Source organism: Eschrichtius robustus, chromosome X (genome assembly GCF_028021215.1).
Source record: "Eschrichtius robustus isolate mEscRob2 chromosome X, mEscRob2.pri, whole genome shotgun sequence".
Taxonomy (NCBI): Eukaryota; Metazoa; Chordata; class Mammalia; order Artiodactyla; family Eschrichtiidae; genus Eschrichtius; species Eschrichtius robustus.
Window position 1 is genome coordinate 109,534,860 of NC_090845.1, and position 24,226 is coordinate 109,559,085.

A 24,226-nucleotide genomic window follows, 5' to 3' on the forward strand; every position below is an offset into this window, starting at 1 on the left:
AATAAAATCATGACAGTAGAAAACCAAAATAAAAGTTTGGCTAGCTTGTTTCTTCATCAAATTCCCTTGCTGGAGGAGCAGAAGGGAGATAAAAGCCTATCGAGAGAATGCAATAGGTTTTGGGTACAATTGGCCACATATCCTTGAATGAAAAAGAAGGTGTTCTGGAAGCCAAGTTGTCTATCTTTCATAGTCTCAAATTCTGAAACTGGTTTTATATATTGATAGATATTGACATATGATGATATAAGTATTACCCTGTATTACATGTAACAAAGCTCTTCATATGTAACAAAGGTTTCTACTCTATAGATAGCAGAGTTATTTTTCAGTAGGTGAGAATATTCTTCTGATAAAGCCATGATTATGAATTTTATTACTATCTGGATCAATATACTCACTAATTCATTCACAAGTATTCTTTGAGGGTCAAGATATCATAGAAAGAGTAAATGGTTTGGAATAAGAATTCCTCTGCATAAAAGCTGCGTATCCTTAGGCAAATTACTAACATGCTTTCTTAATCTCTGCTTGTGTAACTACACAATGAAAGAAATAATATTTACACCTGACAGGGTCATTGGGCAGTTTGAGATATATTTTGGAGGTAGAACCAATATGATTTCCTTAAGAGGGGATACAGGAAATGAAGGAAAGTGAAAAATAAAAGTTTTGGCTTAAACAAATGGGTGGGTAATGTTGTCACTAACAAAATGGAAAAGGATAAAGGAAGAATAAGATGGAAGATCAAACAGATTAACATTGAGATAACGTATAGATAGCCAAATGAAGATGTCAATTAAGCAGTAAGATATATGAATTTGACAGGCCAGGGCTAGAGATATGAAATTGGCAACCATTAGCATATAGGTGGTATTTAGCATTTAAGTTTGAGACCAGATGATATCCCCTAAGGAATGAGCCCTGAGGTGTTCCGTGATTTAAAGATAAGGTAGAAAAAGAGGAACCATCAAAGGAGACTGAGAAGGAGAGGGCAGTGAGTGATAGGAGGAAATCTAATAGATTGTGGTATAGCTAAAGCCAAGAGGACACTTTTTCAAGAAGAAGGGGGTAGTTATCATAGGGACAGAGTAAAGGGCCAAAGTAGGTGATTAAATAGTTAATCCCACTAGGGGATTATAAGTAAAGAAAAAAGTATAGGAGACCCCTGTAAGTTAATGATCACTCAAGAAAGCAGATTTGCTTAACCACAAAACCAAGCAGGCTTGCTTAGCAACAAAACCAGGTTACAGAAACATGAGACATGCCCCCAAACAATAAAACAATGGTGGCATGAGACCCACATCCTTCCCAGTGAGCTCAGTAAGTTAATGATTACTAGGACACGCTCCTCTGCGCGCACTAAAAACAAAAATATAAGGAAAAGGTGACATTATACTAAAAGCTGAAATGATTTAACATATTTTAGTATATGTTACTGCCTTTTTGCTCATTTCCATTGCACCATGACAGTTCCAGCTTGACCATGTAGGGACAAGAAAACTCCCCCACCCGACGTGGAGGAGGAACTGAGGACAATGGAATTTTGATGTCTATTCAAGAATGAGGAAGAAGGTGGTTTTCTCCCCCTCCCCACTTTTCCTTTGATTATAAAACTGTAGCCCACTAAGTTCTTGGGGTGTGGCACCCTCTCGCCCACCTGCTTGTAAGCCTCACAAATGTCCTATTCTAATAAATCACTTCTTATCTATCACTTTGCCTCTTGCTGAATTCTTTCTGCGTTGAGACATAAAGAACTGGAGCTCCTCGGAGCCCCTGAAGTGCCACCTAATGGTTTCAGTTACATAAAAAATATTGCTCAGAGGTCAAGTGAGACATGGGCAGAGAAGTACCCATTAGATTTACCACATGGAAATTGTTGGTAACTTTAGGAAGAGCTGTATTGATAAAGTGGTAGTTGTAAAGCCAGATTGCACTGGGTGGAAGAGTGAATAGAAAACTGTGTGTGGGATCACCAGGTTGTGAGAAAAGTCTAGGACCCAGACAACACCAAAAAGGGGGGACTTAGCCTAATAAATGGTAGCTCAAGTAGGTTAATCTTGAATTAGCACCAACACTCTATATCTTGATTCTGAATCTATGATTGATAATCTGGATTTTAAAATTCAGTTCTTATAGTGAATTTGATATTGTAATTATGCTCCCCTTAATGGCCTCCCTTAAGACACTAAAAGCTGAACTGAAAGGGCCTTTCTAAGATTAGAAAGCTAAATTGGTCAAAGCCAATCAAGCCAGAGCTGACTGAAACAATGAGAGGCAAACATTTTGCCTATATTGCTTTATACAACTATAAATTTTAGACATAGGAGTACATCATTCTGATGATTTCCTGAAAAGTAGTAGGACTAGATGAAATAGTATTCATCTAGAATTTATTCACTGTTCAGAACTAAATGAACAGTATTGGCAAAATGGCAGACTAGGCTATCTTTAAACCACCTTGATATAAACCCTTAGAAATGCTGAATATAATGTAATAATTTTTAAAATTGCATGTCTTAGCTCACAAGAAAGAGAAATTCTCAAACGCTGGAAGCAAAGAGGATGCTAACAGTCAAAGACGTAAGCATATAAGTCAACCCTCTGGCAGCATAGAGGGGTTATTATACCCAGTAATGACCAGGGGCTTGGGTATCTATGTCCACAAAGGGAAAAGAGATGAGGTCTTTGGTCCATTTAAGATGGGGAGTTGTACGGAAACTCCTGCAGAAAGCAAGGACAACCCCTGAAAAGCTGCAATCTCAATGAGATGGGGACTAATAAACTATCCACTAGCCCAGAGAGATGGCAAAGAAGCATTGACTATATAATAGTAACAACAACAACATCAACAACAATAACAATTGGGGGGTTAGAAAACAGTAGTGAAATAAAATATTACCTTATCATAATACGTGCAATGGAGTGCCCTGTGTTCAATATTTCTAAAGCCTTGTATTTTTCAGGAGTTAGGTAAGAGATACTTTGTCAAGTATGCATATAAAAATGTAAAGGTGGAGCTCTGTTTCTAGTGATTGTGACCTAAGTAATTTTTACTATTCTCTTCTGATGAGAACTAGAAAATCTAGACAAAATATATTTTAAAATTTGTTGGATGTTACTACTAGAATTCACAAAAGGGTAAAGAATTGCTGGGCCAAGTTCCAGGAGAAAACGAAAACCCAGAGAGGTGTCTGATATTTTTGGATGCTTCTTTTCTAGAAGTGTCTGTCAATTCTGGTAGATGCAGCTGGAAGGCTCAAAGGTTGGGTAAAGCTTTTGTCAGTCTCATGGGGACAGAAAAAATACTTGACTGGATAATGGCTAGGAAATTTCCAATACTGAAGAAAACACCAAGCCAAATATTGAAGCAAAACTGAAGGAGCAAAAAAGAGAAGGCAGATTCACAATTATAGTCAGAGACTTTTATGATCCCCTTTCTCATTAACTAACTGACAGAACAAGCAGACGACTTAGAAAGAATATGGAATATTTGACCAACATGATTAACAAATTTGATCCAATTGATACATACAGAACACTGCATTAAATAACTACAACATACACAGAAATTCCAAGTGCACATAGAACATTTACAAATATTGACCACATGCTAGGCTATAAAGCAAGTCTCAACGTATTTCTAAGTATTGAAATTATATATAGCATGTTTTCTACCTACTATGGAATTAAACTTGAAATCAGTAACAAAAGATAATTATAAAATCCATATAATTTGGAAATTAAGAAATAGACTTCTGAATGAACTACAGAACAGAGAAGAAATCATCATGGAAATAGGAAAATATTTTGAAATGAATGAAAATGAAGGTACCACATATCAAATTTTGTGTAATATAACTCAGTCCCTATGTACAGGAAAACTTATAAGGTAGAAAGGAAAACCACCTGGAAAACAATGACCCAAGCATCCAATTTTAAAAAATTAGAAAAAGAAGAGCAAAGTAAACTCCAAGAGGGTATAAGGAAGAAAATAATAAGAGCTGAGATTAATTAAATAAGAACAAACATATGATAGAAAGGATCAACAAAGCCAATACTTGATGATTTGCATAGACTAATAAAACTGATAAATCCCTGATGGGGACTGACCAAGAAGAAAATACTGAAGACCCAAATAATTAATATCGGGAATGAAAAAGATGACATTGTTGCAGATCTTTCAGACATAAAACATCATAAGAGGATATCACAAACAACTTTTTGTCAATACATTTAAAACTTTCAGTGGAATGAAAAAATCTCTAGAAAAATACAGTTTACAATAATAAACACAAGAAAAACAGGAAACTGAATAGTTTCTATAAAAAACCTTAATAAACAATGAAAAATATTCCCTCGCCCACAAACAATTACAGCCTCAGATGACTTCATTTGTAAATATACCAAACTTTTAAGGAAGGAAAATTGCCAATCTTGAATAAACTTTTCCAAAGAATAGAAAAAGAGAAAACACTTCACAGATATGCTTTATGAGTCCAGCATAACCTTGATGTAAAATTCTGACAAGTATATTATAAGAAAAAATACAGGCCAATCTCACTCATAAATACGGATGCAAAAACTCTAAACAAAATATTAACACAGTAAAACTGGTATTACACAACAGGAAATTGTATAATGACCAATTTGTGCTTATTCTAGAAATGCAAGATTGCATTAAAACTTGAAAATCAATCATTGTAATTCATCATATATATGGAATAAAAGAGAAAACTCATATGATCATCTCCACAGATATATAATGAGTATTTGATAAAATACTAAACATTCATTTGTGATAAAAACTTATAGCAAATTAAGACCAAAAGGAACTTTAACTGATAAAGATTAGCTGCAAAAACCCCACAGCAAACATTATTTAGTACTGAGATGTTGAAATCTTTTCTTCTATTACTGAGACTGAGAAAAGATGCCTATGATCATCACTTCTATACAACATAATTCTAGAGGTCCTAGCCAGTGCAATAACGCAAGAAAAAGAAAAAAAGTATAAAAATTGAAAAGCAATAAATAAAATAATCATATGGTAGTTCTATTTTTAGTTTTTTAAGGGACCTCTATACTGTTCTCCATAGTGGCTGTATCAATTTATATTCCCACCAACAGTGCAAGAGCGTTCCCTTTTCTCCACACCCTGTCCAGCATTTATTGTTAGTGGATTTTTTTAAAAATTTATTTATTTTATTTATCTATTTTTGGCTGCGTAGGGTCTTTGTTGCTGCTCGCGGGCTTTCTCTAGTTGTGGTGAGTGGGGGCTACTCTTCGTTGTGGTGCACGGGCTTCTAACTGCAGTGGCTTCTCTTGTTGTGGAGCACAGGCTCTAGGCACGCAGGCTTCAGTAGTTGTGGCATGCGGGCTCAGTAGTTGTGGCTCACGGGCTCTAGAGCACAGGCTCAGTAGTTGTGGCGCATGGGCTTAGTTGCTCCGTGGCATGTGGATCTTCCTGGACCAGGGCTTGAACCCGTGTCCCCTGCACTGGCAGGTAGATTCTTAACCACTGTGCCACCAGGGAAGCCAATTAGTGGATTTTTTGATGATGGCCATTCTGACCAGTGTGAGATGATACCTCATTGTAGCTTTGATTTGCATTTCTCTAATGATTAGAGATGTTGAGCATCCTTTCAATCTCACTACTGGGCATATACCCTGAGAAAACCATAATTCAAAAAGAGTCATATACCACAATGTTCATTGCAGCACTATTTACAATAGCCAGGACATGGAAGCAGCCCTAGTGTCCATCGACAGATGAATGGATAAAGAAGATGTGGCACATATATACAATGGAATATTACTCAGCCATAAAAAGAAACAAAATTGAGTTATTTGTAGTGAGGTGGCTAGACCTAGAGTCTGTCATACAGAGTGAAGTAAGTCAGAAAGAGAAAAACAAATACCGTATGCTAACACATATATATATGGAATCAAAAAAAAAAAAAGGTTCTGAAGAACCTAGGGGCAGGACAGGAATAAAGACGCAGATGTAGAGAATGGACTACTTGAGGACACGGGGAGGGGGAAGGGTAAGCTGGGACAAAGTGAGAGAGTGGCATTGACATACATACACTACCACATGTAAAATAGATAGCTAGTGGGAAGCAGCCGCATAGCACAGGGAGATCAGCTCGGTGCTTTGTCACCACCTAGAAGGGTGGGATAGGGAGGGTGGGAGGGAGAAACAAGAGGGAGGAGATATGGGGATATATGTATACATATAGCTGATTCACTTTGTTATACAGCAGAAACTAACACAACATTGTAAAGCAATTATACTCCAATAAAGATGTTAAAAAATATTATCATAGAGATATATTAAAGATTTTATATTCTGATTTGGCAAAAAAAAAAAAAATTTAAACCTCCCTTTAAAAAAAATAAAGATAATGACCAAAAGAACATAAACAGAATATATAACTTCTTAACCAGAAAAAGAGAAATAAGAATGAAGATAACCCAGTCAGTCAGAGCAAAGGCAGAAAAAGGGTAAAAGTCAATGAAAAAATAAATGATGTAAATAGGAGACACAAAAGAAGATTATAGGATATAAATCCAAACATGTCAGTAATCCTAGTAAATAAAAACAAATTGAACTTGCAATTTAAGAGTGAGACTCTGGAACTGAGTGAAGAAGAAAATCTAGTTATGTTCCTTCTGTTAATAAGAGATGTGCTGAAACAAACTAATACAGAAAAGTTAGCAATAAGGGAAAAAAGGCACTGTAGTAAAGTACCAAGAGAAACTTGATGTAGTTATAATATTATCAGATGAAATAGATTTCAAGGTATAAAACATTATTATGGATAGAGTCATTATATAATGATAAAAGGATTAATTCACCAGGAAGATGTAACAATCCTGATCCTGTAAGAAAATACAGCTTCAAGATATATAAAGCAAAACTCGACATACTTATAATAAGACAAATTGAAAATTTCAACATCAGGAATAAGAAGATAAAAAATTAGTGGATGTAGAAACTTTGAATAGTACAATTAACAACTTTAATATAATGGACATATATAGAACCCCCAAACGTATGACTATACAATACATATTCTTTTCAAGAACACACAGGATACCCACAAAACTGACAATTATTAGTTCACAACGCAAGGCTCAACAAATGGCAAAGATTCTACACCATACAGATAATGCTGTTTCAGCAAAATGCACTAAAATTAGAAATCAATAAACAAAAAGCAAAAGAAAAAATGCAGAAAAGTGTTCTTTAAAAATACACTTTAAAATAATTTATGAATCACATAAAAATTATATTGGAAATTAGGAACTGAATAACAATGAAAATACTATTTATAAAAACCTGTGGGATACAGCTTAGACAGTAACTTAGAGGAAATGTACAGCCTTTCATACATTTAGTAGAAAAGAAGAACTGAAAATTAATGAAGAAAGCATCCAACCCAAGGAGTTAGAAAAAATACTACATATAACTAGAAGGGAGGAAACAACAAAATTAAGAGCTAAAGTTAATGAAATGAGAAAAAAAGAAACAATAGAGAAGATGAACTAAACCAAAATCTGTGTCTTTGACATGAATAATAAAATAGAGAAAGCTTTGACAAAGTAGAACAAGAAATAAAGAAAGGAAATGATACAAGTAAGCATTAAAGATTAAAATATAAAAATAAATGAGAGAGTGCTATGAACAACTTTATGCCAGTAAGTTTGAAACCTTAGATGAAGTAGATTATTTTTCAAGAAAAAAAAAATGGATTTGAGAAGAAATAGAAAGCCTGAATACACCTTAAAGACTTTGAGAATGGCCCAGATGGTTTTACAGGTGTATTTAGCCAAACTTCTAAGAGACAGATAGATAATCTCTATTTTAAGTCACACCAGAGAACACAAAAAGAGAAAAGACTTCCTGAATCATTTTATGAGACCACTATAATCTAGTTCTAAAATAAGGTAAGTAAAGAAGAAGGGACGTTTTTGTAGGCCAATCTCACTTATAAACATGGCTGCAAAAATCTCCAATAAAAGATCTGAAAATCAAACCAGCAGTGCACACACACACACGCACACACACACGTGCACACACACACACACACACACACACATATAGAAAATCACAACCAAGTAGGCATGAATGCTAGGATGGTTTAACTTTTGAAAATCTATTAATGCAATTCATCATTGAATTAATCCGTTTCACTTTAATCTCATTTCATAATGTATTAAAGAAAAATTATCATCTTATATACAGAAAGATTATTATATAATATTATATATTTATAAAATAGCTCCTATTTATGATGCAATCTCTTAGCAAAATAGGACTAAAAGGGAATTTACTGAATATGATAAAGGTGATTTACCAAAATCCTAAAGTAAGCATCAAACTTAGTAATAAAATAATAGAGTTCCCTTAAAGTCAGAAGTACTACAATTAACTGCTGCTTCAAATTCAATGTGGTACTGGAGAACTTAGCTAGCACAATAAGGTAACCAAAAATATAAAATGTTTAATGTCTGGAAAGGAAGACACAAAATTGAATATACAGGTAAACTATGGAAACAGGAAGAGAGGATAGCAAAGTTATTGTAAACAAGATCAACAGAAAAAAATCAACAGCCTGCCTATATATCAGGAACAGCCAATTAGAACATGTAATTTTTTAAAAAAGATCTCATTCATAATAATAACAAATCTAGCAAAAAAAAGTTCAACATTCTTTTATATAAGAATTTAAAACTTTTTGAATTGAAGAACACATACCAAGACTCAATCAATGGGGAGATACACTGTGTTCATGGCTCACAAACCTCAATATCATTAAGATGTCAATTTTCCTCTACTAGTTCTGTAAATTCAACAACCGTTTTCATAGAGCTTGAAAACATGATCCTAAAATCCATATGAAACAGAAAAGACTAAGAACATTTTGAAGTATATTCATTGATGTGTGTATGTGTGTGTGTATGTGTGTCCAGCCTAAATGTACATCAATAGGAAAATGGATATATAAATTTCGGTGTACTCATACAATGCAAAAAAATACAGAAGTTAAGTTGAATAAAGTAGAGGTACATGCCTCAAAATGGATAAACCTTAAAAACATAATGTTAATGGAAGGAAGCAAGTTATTCATATGAAATTTAAACATACGCAGAACAATATAGTTTTATGGGTATATACATATTTGTAAAAGCCTAAAAATATGTACAAGAATGATTAAATTTAGGGTAGTGGCTTCCACTGCAGGGAAGGGAGGGGGCTGGAAGCACCAAACGATACACAGGGACTTATTTGTATTTGTTACTTTTTAAAGCTAAGTTGTGGGTTTACAGTTGTTCATTATGTTATTTTATGTGTTTGGAATATTTAGTAATAATATCCAAAAGAAAAGAAATAAAGAATAGATAAGAAACGACTGTCTTAGGACTTCCCTGGCGGTCCAGTGGGTAAAACTCCTTGCTCCCAATGCAGGGGGCAAGGGTTCGATCCCTGGTCGGGGAACTAAGATCCTGCATGCTGCAGGACGCGACCACAAAAAAAAAAAAAAAAAAAAAGAAACGACTTGTCCGCTCTGGCTGCCTCTGTGTCTGAATCTCCCAAAGAACAAATTTCTAGGAGGCAGTAGATTGCAGAAGAGTCGGGGACAGCATTCTCTCAAAGACCTTACATATTATATTGATGCCATACTCAGCAGTGAGCTGTTATATCCATTTGGGGAAATCTCCATAATTTTCAACTTGTAATCTTTTTAAAACCTTCCTGTATTTGTTACACGTGTGTGACCTGAGTGGTGTTATCAGTGCTCTTGTAAATATTTACTATGTTTTTCTATTTAGGTTAATTCCAACAATTTTGTACTTTAATAAAATGTTGTAAACAGTGCAAGAAAAAGAAAAGGAAACAACTGTCTTTAGGGACCACTCTGTTGAATAAATAAGTGGAGATGTGACTTAACCTCAACACGAAACCCCCCACAGACATAAGCCACAACTACTAATCTGATTGACAGTTTCAGCACCGCAAGGATCCAGGTGGGAAGCGATATCCGCATGAGTAAGGGAATCCTCTAAGAAATAAATTACTACACATGGAGAAGCAGATCTTCCACAAGAAGCATTCCTCACTTTGAACTGCATCAACATTCCTGCAATTGCCTCCATTTCCAAATGGAGTTTCTGGACTCATACTAAGATGTTTTTCAATCCCAATCTTTTATGATTAGCAGTGGGGTGGGTGTGGGAGGACTAACAGAAAACAGATGCTGGCAATTGTATAATTTATAAACATGCTAGAAATGATATTTGCTCTAATATATTTGTCTTATGAATAGTTCTATTCCATGTGTAATATTTTCTATCTGGTTGAAAATACATTAACATTACAGGCTACAAAATATGACAAAAGAATGCTAAAATATAAACATTCTTTTGTGCAAATGGATTGGAAAAGAACATGAAAAATATAGGCAGACACTTTAAAGTTCTATTGAGACATTTCATTTTTAATAAGTTTCTTTATGCATGTCAACAATGAACAACACGTATAAATTGAACTAGGATACAACTGGAACACTTCTTTGTTGCATGCTGACAGAGAACAATTTGATTAAACAGTAAATCCTTCAGAGCTTCCCTCAGAACCATGTCTCTTAGGTTTACTTCTTAGACAAAAGTTCCCAGTAAAGTAAATTCTGTTATTCTTAGCACTTTGGCTGTGCCCAACATTAGACAATGATAATATTGGGCACCCTGAAATATTAAATCTGGGTATTAGTTAGGCTCTAAAATACACATTTATGTAACATTTTCAATAATTCAATATGGCATTCTAAACAAAGAAAGGACACCTTTGATGTAAAAATTCATGAAAATTAAGGAAGTATTACATGTCCACTTGTTCAGCATCTAGTAGAATCAGTTAAAGATCAAAGGAAATCAAGCTGGGAGCATAAGGAAAATCAAGAATTGGGAATGAATGAACCTGAATAGATAGAGACTTTCTCTTTGATAGACTATCATACAATTTTTATTGGGGAAACTATGAGATTTTCTCATTGTTTTATGTGATTAATATGGGAAATAAGAGTAAGGAAAAAAAGTAAGTTGATTTGATAAGTGTGAGCAGTACCAAGTCAAGCAGGTTAAGGACTGGAAAAGTTTTTACAGTGTATCCCAGGCTCTTCGCTAAAATCAAGCAATGAATCAACCAAGAATAATAAATATTATTAAGAATAAAGGTTTGTGTACTTGGTATTATTTTTCAAATATTTGAATCATTTTTATTTTACTACTACAGGTCCTTGCATTCCTCAGTGGCAGACATTCTACTTGAGAGTGGGACTATCATAAATAACTGTTAACTTTGTAGAACACATGTTCAGGCTCGCACACATGCAGGTTCGCACATAGACATGCATACACACACACTTTTTGGGTCCCTGTTTCTCTGAAAAGCAATTGGGAAAATATTATCTATTTTACTGCACAGAGTTAAATTCAATACCACCTCCACCCGATCTTTATCAGTACGTCGCTATGACAAAGATTTGGTTTTACTGTGGGCCATGTATCACATTTTCTGTGTTTCAGGTGTAATAGTGTATCTCATTCTAACACAGAAACCTATGACATAAGCATAACACTTGTCTTTCAGCCCCAACATTACAATGAGCTTCAGTATATTTTAGTAATCTGAACACTGTCTTACATTTGAACAACAATTTGATTGAAGAGACTACAAATGATACATGTCAGCTAGCTCTTTCTGTACAAATAGCAACATAGAAGCAGCAGTAACAACAACAGCACACTCCAGCCTATGAAACTCTTGAGATGAGTCTCAGATTCTTGCATAAGAACTAAATCTGAAGGAATCTAGTATGTGAAGATCAAAAGTTGAATTGACTTTCAGCTTAATGTTTCATGCATTATGGTTATCACATGGCTTTGGATTTCCTTTATAAACTGGTGAACTGTTCTTCGGTAAATGTGAAAAACCTGACAAGACAGAAAAAATCACGCCTGGCTTACAACTTTTGAATTCAATAAAATACTCAACTGGCTTTTTTCAGTAGCTAGACTCTTTCCTTTGGAATAAATCCTGTTTGCTTTTCGGCCTAATGAAATATTCTCCCATAACTCTAGAGATCATATTTTGTTTAACTCAGTGATGAGAAGCTGGAAACACTGAGGCTGAGGTGAGTTTCTACTCATTCACGGCTACAGATGCAAAACCGTCTCAATCCTTTGATGACGAACCCAACATACTCGTCTATCCAATAATATCCCCAATTGGCAAAGAATGTTGATATCTAGACACTTGTCTCACAACTGCTTTTCACTTGACCCAATCAGGTACCAGATTGTCAGGGTAACACCATCACCCTTAAGGAGAAAATATTAACTTTGGAAACTCCAAACATATGATTTGTAGCAGGCCCTGTGCTCTGAACTGATTGTTCAGCTGTGGAAAAGTTTGTGTCAGTCTATCCACAGTTTGTGCTTAGACTTTCTTACCGTCGTTGCTACCTATTTGCAGTCTGTGACCACCTAAAAGGGCAAGCCTAAGTGGCTCATCAAGGTATCGAACTCACGTCCTTGGCCTCAATAAAACAGTGCCCTCACTCATTAAACTATATACAACTACTACTGGAGCAATTATCATTACATCCTGGCTCAGAGTGGCTACTTAAGAAGTATTTATTAGTAAGTCAGAAAGCTGTTCTTTATATATAACGTTTAGCATTCTTTTTGGCATGATTAGACATAATGTTAAAATTGTGCTAAGGAGAACTTTCTCTTCCTTCTCATTGATATTAGACCTCTTCTTCCCTCTTGAAAAAATTTTGACATTCCCTCTCTTCTCCCCAAAATGAATTTCATTAAGCACATCTAAAACTCCTGCTCGGTGTTTTTCTGAGGCAATAAGCCATCCAAGTGAGCACAGAAAGGTCTATGTTCCCTGAAGCTCTACAAATGATGGACTGAGAGATCTTCAGACACATCCAAGCTCCAAAACACATCTGATAGCATACTTCAGGGGTGAAGCCAAAGCTGTTTGCTGGAAGGACACTTCATGCAGACTGGAAAATTTACTCTGAATGAAAGAAAGCTTATATAGTTGTTTTTACCCCATTCAACACTCTTGCTAAGGGCTCTCTGGATTTAGAAAATGAAGTCTAATTGGAGTCCACAAGAGAGACAAGGCTAGCAGTCATCAGGCAATCTCTGAAACTGTGGTAGGCTCCACATGCATCCTTAACGTGTAAGGTGTGTTCAAGACATTACACAGGCACAGAAAGCAGCTTTCTGTCAAAGACCTGGGGAAGGGCTCCATACATATTTACAAAGCTGCCATCATTGCCCAGCAGACCATGCACCTACAGTTTATTTTTACCCCTATAAATAAATATGACATGGAGAAATGAAATGTAAAGAATCCAGAGTCAACAAAATCCTCTGCATGATGAAGACAAAGGCATATAAATGTCCTTATATATCATCTGAATGCACAATTTAGTGCTATTTAATACATTTAGTTTTTAATTTATAATTTTACTCTATGGCAATCACTAAAATGTTTAAAAGGCTGTATGGTTATTAGTGTCATCTGAACTTTAAGAGACATACTTTATATGTTTCCTAAAAGCCGCCATATTCACTCTTCTAAGAACTAATAATGGGATTATTATTATATAAAGAATTTGACTTCATGTCTATCCTTGTTCCACAATATCAGCATTCCAGAGAGGTTGTACTGTACTGTGGGAAAGCTATGGGTAGGGAGTATATTAACCTGGCTATATTAAGACAAAGTTAAAGTCCTTGACTTACTTTCAATTCCACAGACATCATGCTACATATTTCTACTTGGCTAGGCCATCATCACCTTAAACTCAAAATATTTATAACCTACCTTTTAATTTCTACTCATAATCCCATTTTTTACCCTGATTTCACTTTTTTTTTAACATTTTTATTGGAGTAAAATTGCTTTACAATGGTGTGTTAGTTTCTGCTTCATAACAAAATGGATCAGTTATACGTATACATATGTCCCCATATCTCTTCCCTCTTGCGTCTCCCTCCCTCCCACCCTCCCTATCCCACCCCTCTAGGTGGTGACAAAGCACCGAGCTGATCTCCCTGTGCTATGCGGTTGCTTCCCACTAGCTATCTATTTTACGTTTGGTAGTGTATATATGTCCATGCCACTCTCTCACTTTGTCCCAGCTTACCCTTCCCCCTCCCCGTATCCTCAACTCCATTCTCTAGTAGGTCTGCATCTTTATTCCCATCTTGCCCCTAGGTTCTTCATGACCGTATTTTAGATTCCATATATATGTGTTACAATACGGTATTTGTTTTTCTTTCTGACTTACTTCACTCTGTATGATGGACTCTAGGTCCATCCACCTCACTACAAATAACTCAATTTCGTTTCTTTTGATGGCTGAGTAATATTCCATTGTATATATGTGCCACATCTTCTTTATCCATTCATCTGTCGATGGACACTTAGGTTGCTTCCATGTCCTGGCTATTCTAAATACAGCTGCAATGAACATTGTGGTACATGACTCTTTTTGAATTATGGTTTTCTCAGGGTATATGCCCAGTAGTGGGATTGCTGGGTCGTATGGTAGCTCTATTTTCAGTTTTTTAAGGAACCTCCATACTGTTCTCCACAGTGGCTGAATCAATTTACATTCCCACCAACAGTGTATGAGGGTTCCCTTTTCTCCACACCCTCTCCAGCATTTATTGTTTGTAGATTTTTTTTTTATGTTTCCAAATTGAATTTATTTATTTATTTATTTTTAACATCTTTATTGGAGTATAATTGCTTTACAATGGTTTGTTAGTTTCTGCTTTATAACAAAGTGAATCAGTTATACATATACATATGTCCCCATATCTCTTACCTCTTGCATCTCCCTCCCTCCCACCCTCCCTATCCCACCCCTCTAGGTGGTGACAAAGCACCGAGCTGATCTCCCTGTGCTATGCGGCTGCTTCCCACTAGCTATCTATTTTACATTTGGTACTGTATATATGTCCATGCCACTCTCTCACTTTGTTCCAGCTTACCCTTCCCCCTCCCCATGTCCTCAAGTCCATTCTCTACGTCTGTGTCTTTATTCCTGTCCTGCCCCTAGGTTCATCAGAACCATGTTTTTTTTTTTAGATCCCATATATATGTGTTAGCATACAGTATTTGTTTTTCTCTTTCTGACTTACTTCACTCTGTATGACAGTCTCTAGGTCCATCCACCTCACTACAAATAACTCAGTTTCATTCCTTTTTATGGCTGAGTAATATTCCATTGTATATATGTGCCACATCTTCTTTATCCATTCATCTGTCGATGGACACTAGGGCTGCTTCCATGTCCTGGCTATTGTAAATAGGGCTGCAATGAACACTGTGGTACATGACTCTTTTTGAATTATGGTTTTCTCAGGGTATATGCCCAGTAGTGGGATTGCTGGGTCATATGGTAGTTCTATTTTTCGTTTTTTAAGGAACATCCATAGTGTTCTCCATAGTGGCAGTATCAATTTACGTTCCCACCAACAGTGTATGAGGGTTCCCGTTTCTCCACACCCTCTCCAGCATTTATTGTTTGTAGATTTTTTGATGATGGACGTTCTGACCGGTGTGAGATGATATCGCATTGTAGTTTTGATTTGCATTTCTCTAATGATTAATGATGTTGAGCATTCTTTCATGTGTTTGTTGGCAATCTCTATATCTTCTTTGGAGAAATGTCTATTTAGGTCTTCTGCCCATTTTTGGATTGGGTTGTTTGTTTTTTTGATATTGAGCTGCATCAGCTGCTTGTAAATCTTGGAGATTAATCCTTTGTCAGTTGCTTCATTTGTAAATATTTTCTCCCTTTCTGAGGGTTGTCTTTTCGTCTTGTTTATGGTTTCCTTTGCTATGCAAAAGCTTTTAAGTTTCATTAGGTCCCATTTGTTTATTTTTGTTTTTATTTCCATTTCTCTACAAGGTGGGTTAAAAAGGATCTTGCTGTGATTTATGTCATAGAGGCTTCTGCCTATGTTTTCCTCTAAGAGTTTGATAGTGTCTGGCCTTACATTTAGGTCTTTGATCCATTTTGAGTTTATTTTTGTGTATGGTGTTAGGGAGTGTTCTAATTTCATTCTTTTACATGTAGCTGTCCAGTTTTCCCAGCACCACTTTTTGAAGAGGCTGTCTTTTCTCCATTGTATAGTCTTGCCTCCTTTATCAAAGATAAGGTGACCATATGTGCGTGGGTTTATCTCTGGGCTTTCTATCCTGTTCCATTGATCTCTATTTCTGTTTCTGTGCCAGTACCATACTGTCTTGATTACTGTAGCTTTGTAGTATAGTCTGAAGTCTGGGAGCCTGATTCCTCCAGCTCCGTTTTTCTTTCTCAAGATTGCTTTGGCTATTCGGGGTCTTTTGTGTTTCCATACAAATTGTGAAATTTTTTGTTCTAGTTCTGTGAAAAATGGCAGTGGTAGTTTGATAGGGATTGCACTGAATCTGTAGATTGCTTTGGGTAGCATAGTCATTTTCACAATGTTGATTCTTCCAATCCAAGAACATGGTATATATCTCCATCTATTTGTATCAACTTTAATTTCTTTCATCAGTGTCTTATAGTTGTCTGCATCCAGGTCTTTTGTCTCCTTAGGTAGGTTTATTCCTAGATATTTTATTCTTTTTGTTGCAATGGTAAATGGGAGTGTTTTCTTAATTTCACTTTCAGATTTTTCATCATTAGTGTATAGGAATGCAAGAGATTTCTGTGCGTTAATTTTGTATCCTGCTACTTTACCAAATTCATTGATTAGCTCTAGCAGTTTTCTGGTAGCATCTTTAGGATTCTCTATGTACAGTATCATATCATCTGAAAACAGTGACAGCTTTACTTCTTTTATGATTTGGATTCCTTTTACTTCTTTTTCTTATCTGATTGCTGTGGCTAAAACTTCCAAAACTATGTTGAATAGTAGTGGTGAGAGTGGGCAACCTTGTCTTGTTCCTGAGCTTAGTGGAAATGATTTCAGTTTTTCACCATTGAGGACGATGTTGGCTGTGGGTTTGTCATATATGGCCTTTATTATGTTGAGGAAAGTTCCCTCTATGCCTGCTTTCTGGAGGGCTTTTATCATAAATGGGTGTTGAATTTTGTCGAAAGCTTTCTCTGCATCGAATGAGATGATCATATGGTTTTTCTCCTTCAGTTTGTTAATATAGTGTATCACATTGATTGATTTGCCTATATTGAAGAATCCTTGCATTCCTGGGATAAACCCCACTTGATCATAGTGTATGATCTTTTTAATGTGCTGTTGGATTCTCTTTGCTAGTATTTTGATGAGGATTTTTGCATCTATGTTCATCAGTGATATTGGCCTGTAGTTGTCTTTCTTTGTGACATCTTTGTCTGGTTTTGGTATCAGGGTGATAATGGCCTCGTAGAATGAGTTTGGGAGTGTTCCTCCCTCTGCTATATTTTGGAAGAGTTTGAGAAGGATAGGTGTTAGCTCTTCTCTAAATGTTTGATAGAATTCGCCTGTGAAGCCATCTGGTCCTGGGCTTTTGTTTGTTGGAAGATTTTAAATCACAGTTTCAATTTCAGTGCTTGTGATTGGTCTGTTCATATTTCCTATTTATCCTGGTCGTGTCTCAGAAAGTTGTGCATTTCTAAGAATTTGTCCATTTCTTCCAGGTTGTCCATTTTATTGGCATATAGTTGTTTGTAGTAATCTCTCATGATCCTTTGTATTTCTGCAGTGTCAGTTGTTACTTCCCCTTTTTCATTTCAAATTCTATTGATTTGAGTCTTCTCCCTTTTTTTCTTCATGAGTCTGGCTAATGGTTTATCACTTTTGTTTATCTTCTCAAACAACCAGCTTTTAGTTTTATTGATCTTTGCTATTGTTTCCTTCATTTCTTTTTCATTTATTTCTGATCTGATCTTTATGATTTCTTTCCTTCTGCTAACTTTGGGGTTTTTTGTTCTTCTTTCTCTAATTGCTTTAGGTGTAAGGTTAGGTTGTTTATTTGAGATGTTTCTTGTTTCTTGAGATAGGATTGTATTGCTATAAACTTCCCTCTTAGAACTGCTTTTGCTGCATCCCATAGGTTTTGGGTCATCGTGTTTTCATTGTCATTTGTTTCTAGGTATTTTTTGATTTCCTTTTTGATTTCTTCAGTGACCTCTTGGATATTAAGTAGTGTATTGTTTAGCCTCCATGTGTTTGTATTTTTCACAGATTTTTTTCCTGTAATTGATATCTAGTCTCACAGCATTGTGGTCAGAAAAGATACTTGATATGATTTCAATTATCTTAAATTTACCAAGGCTTGATTTGTGACCCAAGATATGATCTATCCTGGAGAATGTTCCATGAGCACTTGAGAAAAATGTGTATTCTGTTGTTTTTGGGTGGAATGTCCTATAAATATCAATTAAGTCCATCTTGTTTAATGTATCATTTAAAGCTTGTGTTTCCTTATTTTTTTTCATTTTGGATGATCTGTCCATTGGTGAAAGTCGGGGGTTAAAGTCCCCTACTATGATTGTGTTACTGTCGATTTCCCCTTTTATGGCTGTTAGTACTTGCCTTTTGTATTGAGGTGCTCCTATGTTGGGTGAATAAATATATTTTTTTTAAACATCTTTATTGAAGTATAATTGCCTTACAATGGTGTGTTAGCTTCTGCTTTATAACAAAGTGAATCAGTTATACATATACAATATGTTCCCATTTCTCTTCCCTCTTGCATCTCCCTCCCTCCCACCCTCCCCATCCCACCCCTCTAGGTGGTCACAAAGCACCGAGCTGATCTCCCTGTGCTATGCGGCTGCTTCGGGTGAATAAATATTTACAATTGTTATATCTTTTTCTTGGATTGATCCCTTGATCATTATGTAGTGTCCTTCTTTGCCTCTTGTAATAGTCTTTATTTTAAAGTCTATTTTGTCTGATATGAGAATTGCTATTCCAGCTTTCTTCTGATTTCCATTTGCATGGAATATCTTTTTCCATCCCCTCACTTTCAGTCTGTATGTGTCCCTAGGTCTAAAGTGGGTTCTTGTAGACAGCATATATACGGGTCTTGTTTTTGTCTCCATTCAGCTAGTCTATGTCTTTTGGTTGGAGCATTTAATCCATTTACATTTAAGGTAGTTATCCATATGTATGTTCCTATTACCATTTTTTTAATTGTTTTGGGTTTGTTATTGTAGGTCTTTCCCTTCTCTTGTGTTTCCTGCCTAGAGAAGTTCCTTTAGCATTTGTTGTAAAGCTGGTTTGGTGGTGCTGAATTTTCTTAGCTTTTGATTGTCTGTAAAGGCTTTAATTTCTCTGTCAAATCTGAATGAGATCCTTGCTGGATAGACTAATCTTGGTTGTAGGTTTTTCTCCTTCATCACTTTAAATATGTCCTGCCACTCCCTTCTGGCTTACTGAGTTTCTGCTGAAAGATAAGCTGCTAACCTTATGGGGATTCCCTTGTGTGTTATTTGTTGCTTTTCCCTTGCTGCTTTTATTTTTTCTTTGTAATTAATTTTCGATAGTTTGATTAATATGTGTCTTGGCGTTTTTCTCCTTGGATTTATCCTGTATGGGACTCTCTGTGCTTCCTGGACTTGATTAACTATTTCCTTTCCCATATTAGGGAAGTTTTCAACTATAATCTCTTCAAATATTTTCTCAGCCCCTTTCTTTTTCTCTTCTTCTTCTGGCACCCCTATAATTTGAATGCTGGTGTGTTTAATATTGTCCCAGAGGTCTCTGAGACTGTCCTCAATTCTTTTCATTCTTTTTTCTTTTTTCTGCTCTGCAGTAGTTATTTCCACCATTTTATCTTCCAGGTCACTTATCCGTTCTTCTGCCTCAGTTATTCTGCTATTGATCCCTTCTAGAGAATTTTAAATTTCATTTCTTGTGTTGTTCATCATTGTTTGTTTGCTCTTTAGTTCGTCTAGGTCCTTGTTAAACGTTTCTTGTGTTCTATTTCCAAGATTTTGGATCATCTTTACTATCATTATTCTGAATTCCTTTTCAGGTAGACTGCCTATTTCCTCTTCATTTGTTAGGTCTGGTGGGTTTTTACCTTGCTCCTTCATCTGTTGTGTGTTTCTCTGTCTTCTCATTTTGCGTAACGTACTGTGTTTGGGGCCTCCTTTTTGCAGGCTCCAGGTTCGTAGTTCCCGTTGTTTTTGGTGTCTGCCCCCAGTGGCTAAGGTTGGTTCAGTGGGTTGTGTAGGCTTCCTGGTGGAGGGGATTAGTGCCTGTGTTCTGGTGGATGAGGCTGGATCTTGTCTTTCTGGTGGGCAGGTCCACGTCTGGTGGTGTGTTTTGGGGTGTCTGTGACCTTATTATGATTTTAGGCAGCCTCTCTGCTAATGGGTGGGGTTGTGTTCCTGTCTTGCTAGTTGCTTGGCATAGGGCGTCCAGCACTGTAGCTTGCTGGTTGTTGAGTGGAGCTTGGTCTTGGCGTTGAGATGGAGATCTCTGGGAGATTTTCGCCGTTTGATATTACATGGAGCTGGGAGGTCTCTGGTGGACCAATGTCCTGAACTTGGCTTTCCCACCTCAGAGGCACAGCCCTGACGCCTGGCTGGAGCACCAAGAGCCTGTCATCCACACGGAAAAAGAGATAAAGGGGAAAAAATATATATATCGTTGCTTCCAAAGTCCACCTCCTCAATTTGGGATGATTCGTTGTCTGTTCAGGTATTCCCCAGATGCAGGGTACATCAAGTTGATTGTGGAGCTTTAATCTGCTGCTCCTGAGGCTGCTGGGAGAGATTTCCCTTTCTCTTCTTTGTTCGAAGAGCTCCTGGGATTCAGTTTTGGATTTGGCCCTGCGTCTGCGTGTAGGTCGCCTGAGGGCGTCTGTTCTTCGCTCAGACAGAACGGGGTTAAAGGAGCAGCTGCTTCGGGGGCTCTGGCTCACTCAGACCTGGGGGAGGGAGGGGTATGGATGCGGGGCGAGCCTGCGGCGGCAGAGGCCGGCGTGACGTTGCAGCAGCCTGAGGTGCGCCGTGCGTTCTCCCGGGGAAGTTGTCCCTGGCTCACGGGACCCAGGCCGTGGAGGGCTGCACAGGCTCCCGGGAGGGCGGTGTGGAGAGTGACCTGTGCTTGCACACAGGCTTCTTGGTGACGGCAGCAGCAGCCTTAGCGTCTCACGCCCGTCTCTGGGGTCCGCGCTGATAACCCCGGCTCGCGCCCGTCTCTGGAGCTCGTTTAGGCGGCGCTCTGAATCCCCTCTCCTCGCGCACCAGGAAACAAAGAGGCAAGAAAAAGTCTCGTCTCTTCGGCAGCTGCAGACTTTTTCCCGGACTCCCTCCCGGCTAGCTGTGATGCACTAGCCCCCTTCAGGCTGTGTTCACGCCGCCAACCCCAGTCCTCTCCCTGCGATCCGACCGAAGCCCGAGCCTCAGCTCCCAGCCCCCGCCCGCCCCGGCAGGTGAGCAGACAAGCCTCTCGGGCTGGTGAGTGCTGGTCGGCGCCGAGCCTCTGTGCGGGAATCTCTCCGCTTTGCCCTCCGCACCCCTGTGGCTGCGCTCTCCTCCGTGGCTCCGAAGCTTCCCCCCTCTGCCACCCGCAGTCTCTGCCCGTGAAGGGGCTTCCTAGTGTGTGGAAACCTTTCCTCCTTCACAGCTCCCTCCCACTGGTCCCGTCCCTATTCTTTTGTCTCTGTTTTTTCTTTTGCCCTACTCAGGTATGTGGGGAGTTTCTTGCTTTTTGGGAGGTCTGAGGTCTTCTGCCAGCGTTCAGTAGGTGTTCTGTAGTTGTTCCACATGTAGCTGTATTTCTGATGTATTTGTGGGGAGGAAGGTGATCTCCACATCCTACTCTTCCACCATCTTGAAGCTCCTCCTGATTTCACTTTTGTTATTACCATGATAATATTCCTGGTTTCCTAACTAGGAACCTTGTCATTATGTGTTCATCTTCTTTTTCCCTTCTGCTCATATCTAGCCAGGTCTTTCAATTCTTCTGTTTTATTTTCCACTTTTATTTCTCTCTCTGAGAGCCAGTGTAGCATAGTAGTTAAGAGTCTGGACTCTGAAGCCTGAATTCATGGGCTGGAATACTAGGTCAGCTATGGATTAACTATGTGACCTTGGGCAAGTCACTAAATCTTTCTGTGCTTTGGTTTCCCATCTATAATGTGGATTGCTGTAAGGATCAAATGAGTAAATATATGTAAAGTGCTTACAACAGTGCGGGATAGATAATAAGTGCTATGTAAATGTTAGCTATCATGATGATCTCTGCTTATCAGGGCTTTCATCATCGTTTGTCTTGAGTCTCACAAAAGCCTCCTTACTGGTTTCTCAAATGTTCTGTTCTCTCTTTAAACACGCCACAACCAATTATCCTCTTTCCTTCACCAATTTGTTTTATTTCTGTCCATTTGATCTACCAGAAATTGACATACTCTCTCTTCCACTGGTCTGCCTCTCGGATAATTGAAAATAGTTACATGATCTCAAAGTTTTTCTTCTAACCATCCCTGAGTTCTTTAGGTGTTCTTCGTATTACATGGTTTGTTTACAGTTAACATCTTGGTTTCTCGTCTCTGGACAAAGCACAGCTCTGGTCACACATTATGTGTAAAAATATTTCATAGTTTCCCAAAGCACACTAATGTCCAAAATCCTTAGCCTAGAAATTGAAACTCTTCCCAACCAAACGATGCGCATTACCTTTCTGACTTTAGCTTTCATTATTCTCCTATTTGCATCCTTTGCTACAGACAAATTTGACTACCAGCCCTGTTCCGGAATCACCTTCCTTTTCATGCATCTGGAGCTACATCATGTTTTCCCTTCCTTCAATGCTCTTCCCTCGGTCTATCTCTATCTGCCCCAGTGGTCCTTCAGCTCACAGCTTGAATGACACCTTCTTAAGGCAACAGTCTATGGTCCATGATGCTCCAAGGCAGGGATGATATGACCCTCTTTGTACTCCTACAGTGCTTTGTTCACACATCTATTATGGCTGTTACTGCATATAATCTGTTACTGTAGCTCTGTATACATATTCTCCCTACTGTATTATAAGGTGATGAAGGCAGTAGCTGAGTCTCAATCATTTTTCTCTCTCTTACATTTCTTAACACATGATAAGCACTCAATAAATACATGTGGAATTATTTCATTAATTCACTTAGTAAACATTTATTGAGTACCCCATGTAGCTTGCGGTATAACAGGACCTTAATGTATGTTTTTTTTTTAAGAACTTTCTGGATTGGTTTATTTATTTAATTAATTAATTAATTTATGGTTGCATTGGGTCTTGTTGCTGTGCACAGGCTCTCTCTAGCTGCTGCGAGCGGGGGCCGCTCTTCGTTGCGGTGTGTGGGCCTCTCACTGCGGTGGCTTCTCTTGTTGCAGAGCACGGGCTCTAGGCTCACAGGCTTCAGTAGTTTTGGCACACAGGCTCAGTAGTTGTGGCGCACAGGCTTAGTTGCTCCGTGGCATGTGGGATCTTCCCGGACCAGGGCTCAACGCGTGTCCCCTACATTGGCAGGTGGATTCTTTTCTTTTTTTTTAAAATTATTTAATTAATTTTTTTTTTGGCTGTGTTGGGTCTTCGTTTCTGTGCGAGAGCTTTCTCTAGTTGCGGCAAGTGGGGGCCACTCTTCATTGCGTGCGTGGGCCTCTCACTATCGCGGCCTCTCTTGTTGCGGAGCACAGGCTCCAGACGCACAGGCTCAGTAATTGTGGCTCACGGGCCTAGTTGCTCCACGGCATGTGGGATCTTCCCAGACCAGGGCTCAAACCCGTGTCCCCTGCATTGGCAGGCAGATTCTCAACCACTGCGCCACCAGGGAAGCCCTGGCAGGTGGATTCTTAACCACTGCGCCACCAGGGAAGCCCCTTAATATATGTTTAATACATCGATTACTGATAAACATAAAAGTGTCTGACTGAAATTCTCAGTCTGGGTGACTACAAAAATGTTGGCACTATTGAGAGAAATCAGGAAGTCTAGAAAGGCAGTGATTGATTGGGATGAGCACTGTGTTTGGTTTTGGATGTGTTGAATTTAAAATGCTGGCAAAAGATGCAGAATGATAGATATTTACAAAGCTGGCACATTGAAAGCTCCATGCTAAGTGCTGTTGTGGATACAAAAAGAAAGCAGGCACTCCTGGGCATATATCTGAAAAAGATGAAAACTCTAATTCCAAAAGATA

The 24,226-nt window shown here is 37.9% G+C and overlaps 1 protein-coding gene across 3 annotated transcripts in view; it reads right to left on the minus strand.

Annotated features, from left to right (window-relative positions):
* TENM1 (teneurin transmembrane protein 1) overlaps nt 1-24,226 on the minus strand; it is a 570,000-nt gene that overhangs the window by 179,941 nt on the left and 365,833 nt on the right. The window lies entirely within an intron of this gene.